General features: G+C 44.5%; 1 long non-coding RNA gene across 1 annotated transcript in view; it reads right to left on the reverse strand.

Moving 5' to 3' along the window:
* 9130019P16Rik (RIKEN cDNA 9130019P16 gene) overlaps positions 1-12045 on the reverse strand; it is a 160541-nt gene that overhangs the window by 118499 nt on the left and 29997 nt on the right. The window lies entirely within an intron of this gene.

Genomic DNA, 12045 nt, shown 5'->3' on the forward strand with positions numbered 1-12045 from the left:
CAACTGCACATACAAATTGAGATGTCAGTTTCATATTGCTTGCAACACACACACACACTAAACATTAAGAGAATCAGAGTGTTGCTGATAAAATAAAGGTGGAAAAAACTTTCTCAGGGAGTTCAGTGAAGCCTTCAACTGGAGGAGTGCAGAGTCCCAGAAGGACCTCCAGGGACACATGGTTCAGTGAAACAAAGTGATTTTACAATGTACAGTGTGGTGATGCTCACTGAAGAAAAGAACACCTTCAATGCAGGAAGGACTTTATGGGCTACAAGCCAGCTACTCGGAAGGACTAACCAGGGGAACTGCCCACTGGTCCACACCCCTTCCTAGGCTCTTAGACTCACAAACATATTAAGGATGTGAAAGGCCAGGGTAGGGAGAAGAGTTCTAAAACATCACTGGAAGAAATTTCCGGAGACAGGAGCATGCCTATTATCCACTGCTGAGCACCAGAATGGCCTTGACCTGTTGCATGCTCTCTAATCAATGAGAGGTCAGAGCTAATGACAAGCTAACTTAACTTACAACCAGGAGCTTGGAGTGAAAAAAAAAAATCCAGGAAAATAATTTCTTTGTGGATGAGTCGGGGAGCCCTCCTGCACTGAAATGAGCCTGTTAAGCTCTCGGAGTGGACGTGGGAGAGGAGGACACAGATTTCCTTTGACCAGAAGAGCCACATCGAAGATAAATCTGGGGAACAGAGCCTTTGAAGTCCTGGCCAAGAGGAGCTACCTGCAAGGGCAGTGATCTGGTTGCAGCGGGGAACCAAGAATGGAACCCATTGTCTGCAGGCAGCAGCAACACCAGCACTGAGGGCAAGTGAACTAGGGTGTGTCTGCTGGTTAAGGCCTCTATCACAAAGGGCCCCAAACTGTGCAATGTAAAACAAGAAATGTGTTTCACAGATGTGGAAGCTAGGAGGCCCAGATCAGAGTGTGAGGAGGGCCTGCCTCTATGAGGAATTTTTCCAGACCTCTTTCAAATGCCTGCCAGCTGCCCACAAACCCAGGTGTCTGCTCACTTGTAACTAAATGACTGTCTTTTCACATGGCCTTCCTCCTGGCGCTCTCCTCTGCGTACCAATGCCTGTGTTCTTAGGAATATCACTCATTGGGTATAGGGCCTATCCTAATCCAAGAAGACTTCCCTTTTAGCTTAATTACATCTGCAAAGATCTTGTTACCAAATAATGTCACATCCTAAGATACTGGGCTCTAGAGCTTCCACCTATCTTTGGAGGAAAGAGAATTGAACCCACAACACAGGGAGAATGAGGACACGCAGGAGAAGAGCCATCTGTAACTAGTGTGAGAATACAAGGTCACCATGGTGACCACTGTAATTCTGTCATCTCTCTTCCTTCCTCCTGCCCTGGGCTTGGGAAGCCAAGTCAGCAAGGGGAAGCAAGCTAGGAAGGGAGGGAGCAGGTCAATAGCCACACAGCAGACCCCAAAGCAGATGGCTAGCAGGCTGTAGGTGGAATTTCAGGCCAATGAGATATACTATAAGAAAAGGAGGAGGAGGAGGAGGAGGAGGAGCCGGGCATGGTGGCACATACCTTTAATCCCAGCACTTGGGAGGCAGAGGCAGGCAGGTTTCTGAGTTGGAAGCCAGGCTGGTCTACAGAGTGAGTTCCAGGACAACCAGGGTTACACAGAGAAACTCTGTCTCAAAAAACAAAAACAAGAAAGGAGGAGGAGGAGGAGGAGAAGGAGATGGAGAGAAGAAGAAGAAGAAGAAGAAGAAGAAGAAGAAGAAGAAGAAGAAGAAGAAGAAGAAGAAGAAGAAAGTAGCCAATACCTTAGTACTCTGGACTTCACATGCATACAATTGTGAAAGCACACACAAGTGTAAATGTATACACACATACACACAGGCATAAACACAGGCATACATAAAGAATAGAATGGTGAACTCATGTGTGTGCCTCTTACCTGGCTTTAATGATTAAAAATTCATGGCTCATCATATTTTTATTAATAAGCACAATGACCTAAATTCAATCCCCCAAAATCACATGCAAAAGTCAGATGTGATGGCATGCACACATGTGTAACCCAAGTGCTAGGGAGATGGAGCAGTGGCTCTCTATGCTCACTGGCCAGCCAGCCTGCCTAATTGGCAAACTCTAGACCAATGAGAAACACTGCTTCAAAAAGAAAGAGGGGGGAAGAAGGAAGAGAGAGGGGGAGGAAGAAAAAAGACAAAAAGAAAAGAAAAAAAGAACTGGATAGTGCCTGAAGGACAATTCCTGAGGTTGTCCTCTGGCCTCCACATGCACCTGCATGCACGCACGCATGCATGAGTGTGCACACACACATGCATACACAGAGAGAGAGAAAGACAGACAGACAGACGAACAGATGGACAGACAGACGAGGAAGGAGCATTCTTTTAAGTGCTGAGTTGAATAGTGACTCGGGAACAGAACATTTCAGAAGAGGGAGAGCTAATATCAAAAGCCTCAACATAGAGCCAGATTCTGCAGATGTATAGAAAGCAGAGATGAATGCATGAAATAAATAGAAGTTTCTAGAGTAACACTAGGACAGTGCTATCATTCGTGTCTCTATTTAGCCCTTTTTATTTTCGCTATCTCACGCTAGCTTCAAACTCCCTTTGTCAAGAAGAATGACATTGAACGTCTGATTCTCCATCTGGGTGTCGGGATTACAAGCCTGTGTCGCCATACCCCAGTTTATGCAATGCCAAGGTTCAAACCCAGAGCCTTGTGCATTCTGGGCAAACGCTGTACCACCTGAGCTATAGCCCAGCTCTCATGTGGGTATTTAGTGTGCCCAGATGGGTCACTGGCAGGGTGGGAGGGAGTCAGGCGCTGAGACCGAGCTATTTGATGTTCAGTGAATGTGTCCTCCTTGCTGTGAGTTGTGGCTGGAGTGGAACTGTCATCAAACACATGAAGCCCCTTCTGGATCTCCCAGGGATGACCAGCACTGCAAACCATGATGCTTAGTGGTCAGTTGTTTCTCCCGGATGCTCTGAACTCCTTAAACTGTCTCCTCCCGCCCACATGCTGAGGTATTTGGTGGAGTAACCTTGGTGTCAACCTCTGAACTCTGGATTTGTGGCCCTAGCAAGAGATTTGTTCCATTAAGAGTGCAGATGGCTGCTCCTCACTACACACTAAATTCACAAGCACCTTTTGTTGAAGTTAGGCCCAGTTCTTCCTCTGAGCCCCACGTCCCCAGAAATGACTCAAACTCAAAATACATTTACAAATGCCTTGAACGTATAGCTAGGCTCTACTCTGACTAGATATAACTTAAAATATCCCACTTATTTTAACCTACATTCTGTCACAGGCCTGCCTACCTGCGCTCAGATACCATGCCTCCATCTCTTCACATCTTCCCAGGCCAACCTCCCCGTGCCTGGGTCTATTCTAGAATTCTTTCTCCTCCCAGATATCCACCTTATATTTCCCGCCTAAGCCATAGGCCATAGCCTTTTTAATTGGAAAGGTGATGCAGCCATGCAATACACAAGATATTCTCTTTCCAGCCCCTCATCTCACATATATCTGCATGGTAGCTGCCGCCCAATGAATAAAACCAATATAAAAGACTTGCTTCAAGTGCAGAAACACAGATTCCTACACAGAAAAATCTTGGGAATATTTGCAAAGGCATACATGCTATTTGTTCTCATAGATTTTAAAATTATTACTGCCATTTAAGGTGTTTTCCTTAATATTACCAGAAAAATATATTCCATACAAGTGGCAGCAGAGGGCGCTCGTCTTACAGGTTAGTTTTCATGTGCGCTCTGGAAAACACTTGCTAAAAATGCCTGTGGATGTTAAGCTAATGGCTTCAGGATTAGACAATGGAAGAGGAAATAAATGATAGATGATGGTAAATGATAGATATATGATACATAGATAGATTATAGACAGACAGATGATAGTATACATGCATACATACATACATACATACATACATACACAGACAGATATTGTTCCCCTGAGTAATTTTCCCTCCCTCCCATCCCCAGCACTCCAATTTCTCATTTCATTGTAGAAACGCTCCATTTTTAACTGAGAAGGCTCAGTACAGCCGCCAATTCCTCCGATGCACATGCTTTCTCCTGGGATCCCTTCCGGAGGCTGCAGCCACTCTTGGAGCATGCCCCTTGCAGGAGGAAGCTCTTCCTAAAATAACAGTAGCTCCCTATGAACAGGAATCCAAGCACTCTGTTTTAGTCAGGGTATCTCTTGCTGTGACAAGACAAAATGTCCAAAAGTAACTTGACGAGGAAAGGATTTATTTGGCTTACACCCACACCATTGTTCACCACTGAAGAAAGCAAGGACAGGAGCTCAATCAAGTCAGGAATCTAGAGACAGGAGGTGATGTAGCAGGCCTCTCACAGAACCAAGCCTCAGCTGTTCTCCATGACGCCTACATGCCTTCAAAACCAATACTATATGGGTGGCTCTGACAGTTTCTAGTTCAGGCTGCCCATGTGAGGAACCATCTTGGTCATCTGTGGAACACAGCTTCTGTGTGCTGACTCTCAGGAAACACTTCTCAGAAGATTTCACCTCAGGGAAGCTGCTGCAGCCTCTTCTTCTTCTTCTTCTTCTTCTTCTTCTTCTTCTTCTTCTTCTTCTTCTTCTTCTTCTTCTTCTTCTTCCTTCTTCTTCTTCTTCTTCTTCTTCTTCTTCTTCTTCTTCTTCTTCTTCTTCTTCTTTCTCCTCCTCCTCCTCCTTCTTCTTCTCTCTCTCTCCTCCTCCTCCTTCTCTCTCTCTCCTCCTCCTCCTTCTCTCTCTCTCTCTCCTCCTCCTCCTTCTCTCTCTCTCTCCTCCTCCTCCTTCTCTCTCTCTCTCCTCCTCCTCCTCCTCCTCCCCCCCTCTAATACTGTCTTATTCACTTTACATCCCAGTCTTCATCATCACCACTAATTTCTTAGCTCCAGCAACCCGCATCAATTGTCCCAGTAACTCAAAGGTTTAACCACAGTGATACTGGTCTCTTACTAATCACAACTAACTTTTCAGCTGTGATAGTCATCAAATAACTCTCAAACTTCCATGTAGAATGTCACATGCCAGGCCTTTGCACTTCTCTCTACACCATTTTCTTCCAAGCTCCTAAACTTCCAAGCTCACCAAGCTTTGAACACTAAATGAATTTTCTCTCCCAAAGTTCCAAAGTCCTTCCACAATCCTCTCCAAACCAACATGATCAGGTCTGTCACAGCAACACTCCACTCCTGCCATAGGCGTGCCCACCTTGGGGTGAGCCACCCTCAAAGCAATCGAGTCTATAGAGAATGGGGACACAACTCAACATCTCCATGGCTGCACAAAAATCCCTAAGCCAAATGGACCCAGAAAGGCCTCTTCTCAGTCCCAGATCTATAGAAGTGGAGAGGTAATAAGTGTGTATCCTTGAGGCACTGGGTGTGGGGTACCTGACAACTCAGTCTTGACCAGGGGGCAATAGAAACTAATCCTCTTTTCATGGCTCCTGACAGCACAGTTGACACAGCTGTCTGTGGTGTCACACACCTGTGATGAAAGCTTTCCAGTGGCTCATCAATTTTAGCATAAACCTCAAGTCCTTCCCCAAATAATCAGCCTTGGAAACACAGCCTTGGAAACATGGATATGTTTGCCGGACAAAGTACAGCATAGCTGGGGAAACTTGAATCTCTCCGAAGCAACAAATAGTCTATAGAGTTGTGCAGTATATGGGACATACTGACACTAAAATTATGTCTTGGCACATACAGATTCTGTTGTTTATCTGAAATTCCTATTTAACAGGGCCATTGTGTGCTTTTCGTTACTAAGTCTGGCAACCCTGCAGATGTGAGCTGCTTTCTCTCCGCTCCCACACATTCCCAGCTGGATCGGTGACACTCCCTTGGTTAGCTCCCTGCCCTCCAACTCTGAAATCAGCCCTAGAAAGTCTGTGCTGACTCCTCGGTCTCTGCCACTTAGGATGGAGCAGATTTGCTTGCTGCAAGCTCCTCTCCAATCCTGTGACCCCTGTCCAACACCACAGTGCGATTCCTTATTCATGGCAGACACATCCCAAGATGCCTGCGAATGCCTGCAACTAAATGATCTTTATATACCATGATTTTCCTATATACATAAGACTTGATAACGGTGAGCATATGGATTAGGAGGTATTTAACACATCAACAAGTAATAAAATAGAACAAGAATATGGTAATAAAATCCATACGAATGTTCTCTCTGTGTGGTAGTTAGTTAAAGATTCACTTCTTCTGGTTGGAGGTCACTGTAGGTAGATGAGACTACAGTAAGCAATCCTTAGATAGATGAGACTACAGTATTGTTTTGTTCTCTTCTCTCCTAGATCCAGAAGTTATACCCCAGACAGCCTCCAATCCCAAGCCATTTTGTGATGATTCACGATTACATTTGTGGAAAGCTACTCACTGGCCCAAGATGTGTCCTATATGTAACTCACAAGCCTTCATATATGCTCGAAGGAAGGATCATCAGGCTGCCACAAATGGTGGCTGCCTTCCAAAGTTTTACATCTCACACACCGATTCAACCCACAGCAGCCCTGACCTCAGGTGGTCTTTTTATATCACAAGTCCATAACAGACGACGCAAATAGGTCAGCAATGTTCGACAGTAATCTATCCTTCTAGACCATGTACATCTCAAGGTTGAGTAAGCTGTGGGGAGCAAGCTAGAAAACAATGCTCCTACCTAGTCTCTGTCTCAGCCTATGTCCCTATGTCCCCAGGTTCCTGCTTGAGTGACTGCCCTGACTTTGCTTCATAACGAATTCCAAGATGAAATAAACTCTTTACTCCCCGGGTCATTTTTGGCCATGGCATTTAACACAGAAACGGAAACCTAACTAGAACAAGCATTCGCTCTAATATCATGCCATTTTTGCAAGGGTACCATCCCGTGAGGGGGCAGAGATACAAGGCCTCTGCATTCCAGATAAAGCTATGTCCTGAACACGAATCTCTTTGTGTTATGGCACGTGCTTTAGCAGTTTGTCAAGATCAGCCCATGTGTGGTTTACCTCCTTATTGAGAAATGTGGATTTGCACATTAGAGCACTGTATCTATTTGACTTGCCAACCTCCCATGAGGAAGGAGAGTAAGACAGTCAGGCAATGGAAGCCACCAAGCTTTGCTCCAGCTGTGTCACCAGCATCTGCAGTGTGCCTATCATTTCAGGTCAGACAATCACACCTGTCACCCTGGCAAGGAAACACAGCACAGCTAACACTTAGTTCCATGGTTAGGGTCCAGCCCTTGCCATAAAGTAAGCAAGCACCTGTGTCCCAATCTACTTCCATCCTTGGCTAGAGTGCCTAGGTTTTGTATATATATACATATATACATACATACATATACACATGCATACACACATACATACATATATATCCCCAAAGCACCTCCCTCACATCATGGACTTCTTTTCTTTTCTGAGGGCAGGGAAGATAGCTACTAATTCCAGAAAGTGCTGTCTATAATGTGAGTCTGCATTCCTAGGACTCCTCCTCAGCAGGTGAACTGTATTGTCCTCTACAGAAGGCCAAAGAGAGACAGTTGGGGGGGGGGTGGCGCTGGAGAGATGGCTCAGTGGTTAAGAGCACTGACTGCTCTTCCAGAGCTCCTGAGTTTAATTCCTAGCAACCACATGATGGCTCACAACCATCTGTAATGGGATCTGATGCCCCCTTCTGTTGTGTTTGAAGACAGTTACCATGTATTCATATACATAAAATAAATAATTTGAGAGAGAGGGAGGGAGAGGGAGGAAGAGGGAGGGAGGGAGAGGGAGGGAGAGGGAGGGAGAGGGAGGGAAAGAGAGAGCTGTTTTTCTTTAAGGCTGTGATCCTGAGTAGGTGGACCATGCTCCAAGGCATGGTCCTGGCGGATTTAACAATAAAAGACAGAAAATAAAGTTGGATGGATCTGGGGGTGGTAGGGATGGATCTGGGAGGTGTTTCGGGATGAATATGATTAAAATGTAGTATATTAAATGTTCAATGAATTAATAAAATGTTATTTTTTAACCATGGAAATTCAAGAAAATCCCAGGAGGCCATTCCTGGCCTCTTGCCCCTGGCCAAGAGGAAGCAGGAGCTAGACTTGGGAAAGCTCAAGAGGAGCAGGAGTGAAAGGATTAAGCAGGCAGCTGGAAGACAGGACAGCTACTTGCTGTGCTGTTTGCAAAGACAGCCACTAAGCCAAAGCCTATGAGAGTCTCTGCTCCTCTGACTGCTGGAAAGTGATAAGTAGATCTGATTTTTAAAATAAGGATAAGTTGTGGTGTGGTGGGATGTGCCGGAGCTATGTATGTAGAAGCAAATGCTAGTATTAATATATATGTGTAAAGTCTCATTTCAATCTGCAGGACCAGAAAACAGAAAGAAATAAAATAAACTGAAGCCAAGCTCTGGCTCTAAAGCACCTGGGTTCGTGTCTTGGCTTTCTTCTGGTTTTCAACTCTGTGACTTGGGGGGCTGTTTAGCCTCTCTGTACTTCAGTGTAGCATGCCTGGAATGTAGAATTGGTAAAATGATACCCACCACAGAGGAAAGTTGTAAAGTTGTAAATGAGAGAGAGGGGAGAGAGGAGAGAGAGGAGAGAAAGAGAGAGAGAGAGAGAGAGAGAGAGAGAGAGAGAGAGAGAGAGCAGGGAAGAAGGAAAAGAGAGATTAGAGGGATGAAAAGAGGAAGGATAGGGGAAGGGATGGTGTCCTGTCAGTAGTTCATCAGAGAGGGATAGAAAACAGAGCGTCTCGAGTCAAGTTTGCTCTTTTATAACCTCCATTCTGATGAGAAATAATTCACTCTAGGAGACTAATATTTGTTCTTTCCAGAGACACTCTGCTAGAGCCATACTTACCTTCCACTAGGCCCTACCTCTTAAAGGTCACACCATTTTTTGATACCTGCACACTAGAGATGAGGCAGCCAACACATAACCCTATGGGAGCTATGCTGAAGTTGTATCCTGACCATGAAAGCACTGGTAAGTGATGCTATTAGAATCCTTCATGGTTTCAGAGCTCTTAGATACAGGGAACCACACCCAGTAGCCCAACCCACTTATAAAGTGTGTCTCTGCTTCGGGACACTCCTTTTGCCCAGGTCAGACTCAACGTCCTCTGGGAATGGGTACAGACCTGCACAGGTGTTGCCCTCCTCCTCATTTCTTGGTCACTTCTTTGGCCCACTCTGTTGCCTTTCTGTCATAGTCACACAGCAGAACATCCCCAAGGCTGATACTATTCGATAGTTCATTGCAAACACAGCCAATCTATGAAGGAGAAAGGTCAGGCAAGAGACTGCTAATGGGAGCAGCCCCCTTCTTCCTGACTGGATTCATGGCTCAAGGCTGATCCAAGTATCATGAGTCACCATCTCCTTCCGAATCTCCATCTTCCTCATCCCACATTCTTTCCACTCCTTCATCCACCTGGAGTTGCCATAGTTACTGAATGAAAACACAGAGACACCAGTTCTGTTTGTATTTCTGGCTAACGTGATTAAGTTTTATGAATATAGTGGTCTAAATAGATATGTCTTCCTTAGACTCCTGTGTGTGAATGCTTAGCCTATAGGGAGTGGCACTATTAAGAGGTATGGCCTTGTTAGAGTAGGTGTGGCCTGTGGAAAAAAGTGTGTCACTATGGGGGCGGGCTTTGAGGTCTCCTATGCTCAAGCTCCACCCAGTGTGGCACACAGTAGCCTTCTGCTGCCTGTGGATCAAGATGTAGAACTCTAGCAATTTCTTCAGCACCATCTCTGCCTGGATGCTGCCATGCTTCCCATCATGATAACCATGAACTAAACCTCTGAAACTGTAAGCCAGCCCCAACTACATATTTTCTTTTATAAGAGTTGCCATGGTCATGGTGTCTGTTCACAGCAATAAAACCCTAACTAAGACAATGGGTCATCTGTAATTCAGTGTTTTGAAAATCTGGTACTGCTACACTAACACATTATGAATAAAAGAGGCCCCAGACTTCCCGAACAGGAGGGTAACAACAACCCTATTCACCTGCTCAAGAATCCGGGAGGCCAAGAGGCTTGCTTTCATTGACATTGTATCTATTAAGCCAAGTTCAAAGTACATTTCCTGGCAATTAACACCACAGGATGCTGACAAATTAGAAAGATCTGTTCTCAGATAGATTTCTGAAGTTGTATTATCTTTAACTCCAAACACTTCCATCTTGGTTTACAGAGCATTGATATCTGATTGGTCCTATTACCATCTGTATATTACCACCACACACACACATGTACACACATACTCACATATGACACCCTTCCTTTTTGCATAACTTAATAATCTTATATTTGTGTTTTATACTCAGTAACTCAAATGTCTAAAATTATTAGGATGAAGATGTTGATGTTAGTCATGTCTGCAAACTTGTGATAGTTTGCTTTGTAATTGGGGATTTGACCTCCCACTCAACAGCTGGTTGTTATTACTGTTGACATTTGAGCAAGCAAGCAGTCAGTGTTCATCTCAGCAGCTGAGAAAGCAACATGGCAAGCAAAGTCACCCCACAGAGTCCACGTTGGACAGCCAAGCTGCGACAGCCAGTTGTTTCATGGGTTTTGCATGTGCAAGTACTGGAAAGATTTTGTGAGGAGTTAGTCTGTCCAGAAGGAATTGTTGGTTTTTTGCTACAGCTGCACAATCTAAAAGTGTGACATTTAATTCCTTGCCATACGGTTTCTTAGATGATAAAGATGGCCTCTGATTATGCATGCGGTAGATATCTCCATGTATCCGTAACGTAGAGGGGGATAAAAACATTTTCTTTTGTCTCCTTTTTTCTCTGAATGAATTTTTCTAATCATCTCTTTTACCTGGCAGAGCAGCCATTGGAGGATCCAGGTTTAATACAGGTCACAGCCCCAAATATGTCCTTCAAGTGTCTGCTGACATGCAGAGTGCTGGGTCTCTGTCATTGGAAAAGCTTTTAGTTCAGTACAATATCATCAGTAACTTATTGTACTATTTCTTGTCTCGGCTCCCCAAAATGATTTCCATAATTTTTGCAAACTGTGCATACAAAATTATGCATTCAGCCAAGATTTCTCGGTGTTTTATAAAGAGGAGACATTCGGAATGCCTGTTTACAATGTCACTGGAACCCAGAGCTCCAAACTGCATCCTGTAACGCTCACTCTCAGAGAGACTGACCGGCTACACACTCAGAGGGCCCGACATCAACAACGCAGGGAGTTCTTAAGTCTCTGATTGTTGAACTTTTCCACGACCCTGCATCCTTCTGCTCAAATAACACCTAAAAGCTGGCAATTTTCTAGAATGCTCTTTAGAAAACATTGGTTTAAATAATAATAGTGGGAGCCTGGCTGCTAAGGGCCAGAAATCCTCCTTGACATACCTGGAGTCTTGCCAAGGAAAGCTTTGCAAGCTAATTGTCTTTTGTCTGGTTTTTGATCCCATACGAACCCAGAAGCACTGTGAACATTCTCTCCCATTCTGGCCGGAGCACAGAGCTAATGTTATCTCTCTTCACAGAAGGGAGAAGAGGAAACATCTTCCAATTCTAGCTCTTGTTTTTGTACCCAAAAGTTTCCACAATTTTATTATGTGTGAAAAACTTTGCAAACCCAGTGACATGTGATCGGTTTGGTGGAACAGTTGTGTAAAATCTGTCCTGCCAGTTTTGAATAAGGAAACTTATTATATTTATTTTTAGACCATAACACGTCTTCTTTCTGACAGCTCAGGAGCAGGCAGCACTGACGAAGAACCTCACAGAGATCGACTTCTGATTGAAGGATGGAAGTTAAGCTAGCTTTCCCAAAGCTGACAAAGTTTAAATGAGCTGCCTAAACAGAACACAGTTCCTCACAGAAGCCATGTGTCATGACCCGTGAATCTGGCTTTACTGGAAAAGCTTTTGTGCCTTAGTTAGAGCACAGGTATTCCAGATGATGCAGTGGGAGTGCTTCAAACTGTAGCATCGCATAGGTAGGGAAATTCCCTAGGACAGTATATTTAGAAAT

This window comes from Mus musculus, chromosome 6 (genome assembly GCF_000001635.26).
Source record: "Mus musculus strain C57BL/6J chromosome 6, GRCm38.p6 C57BL/6J".
Lineage (NCBI taxonomy): Eukaryota > Metazoa > Chordata > Mammalia > Rodentia > Muridae > Mus > Mus musculus.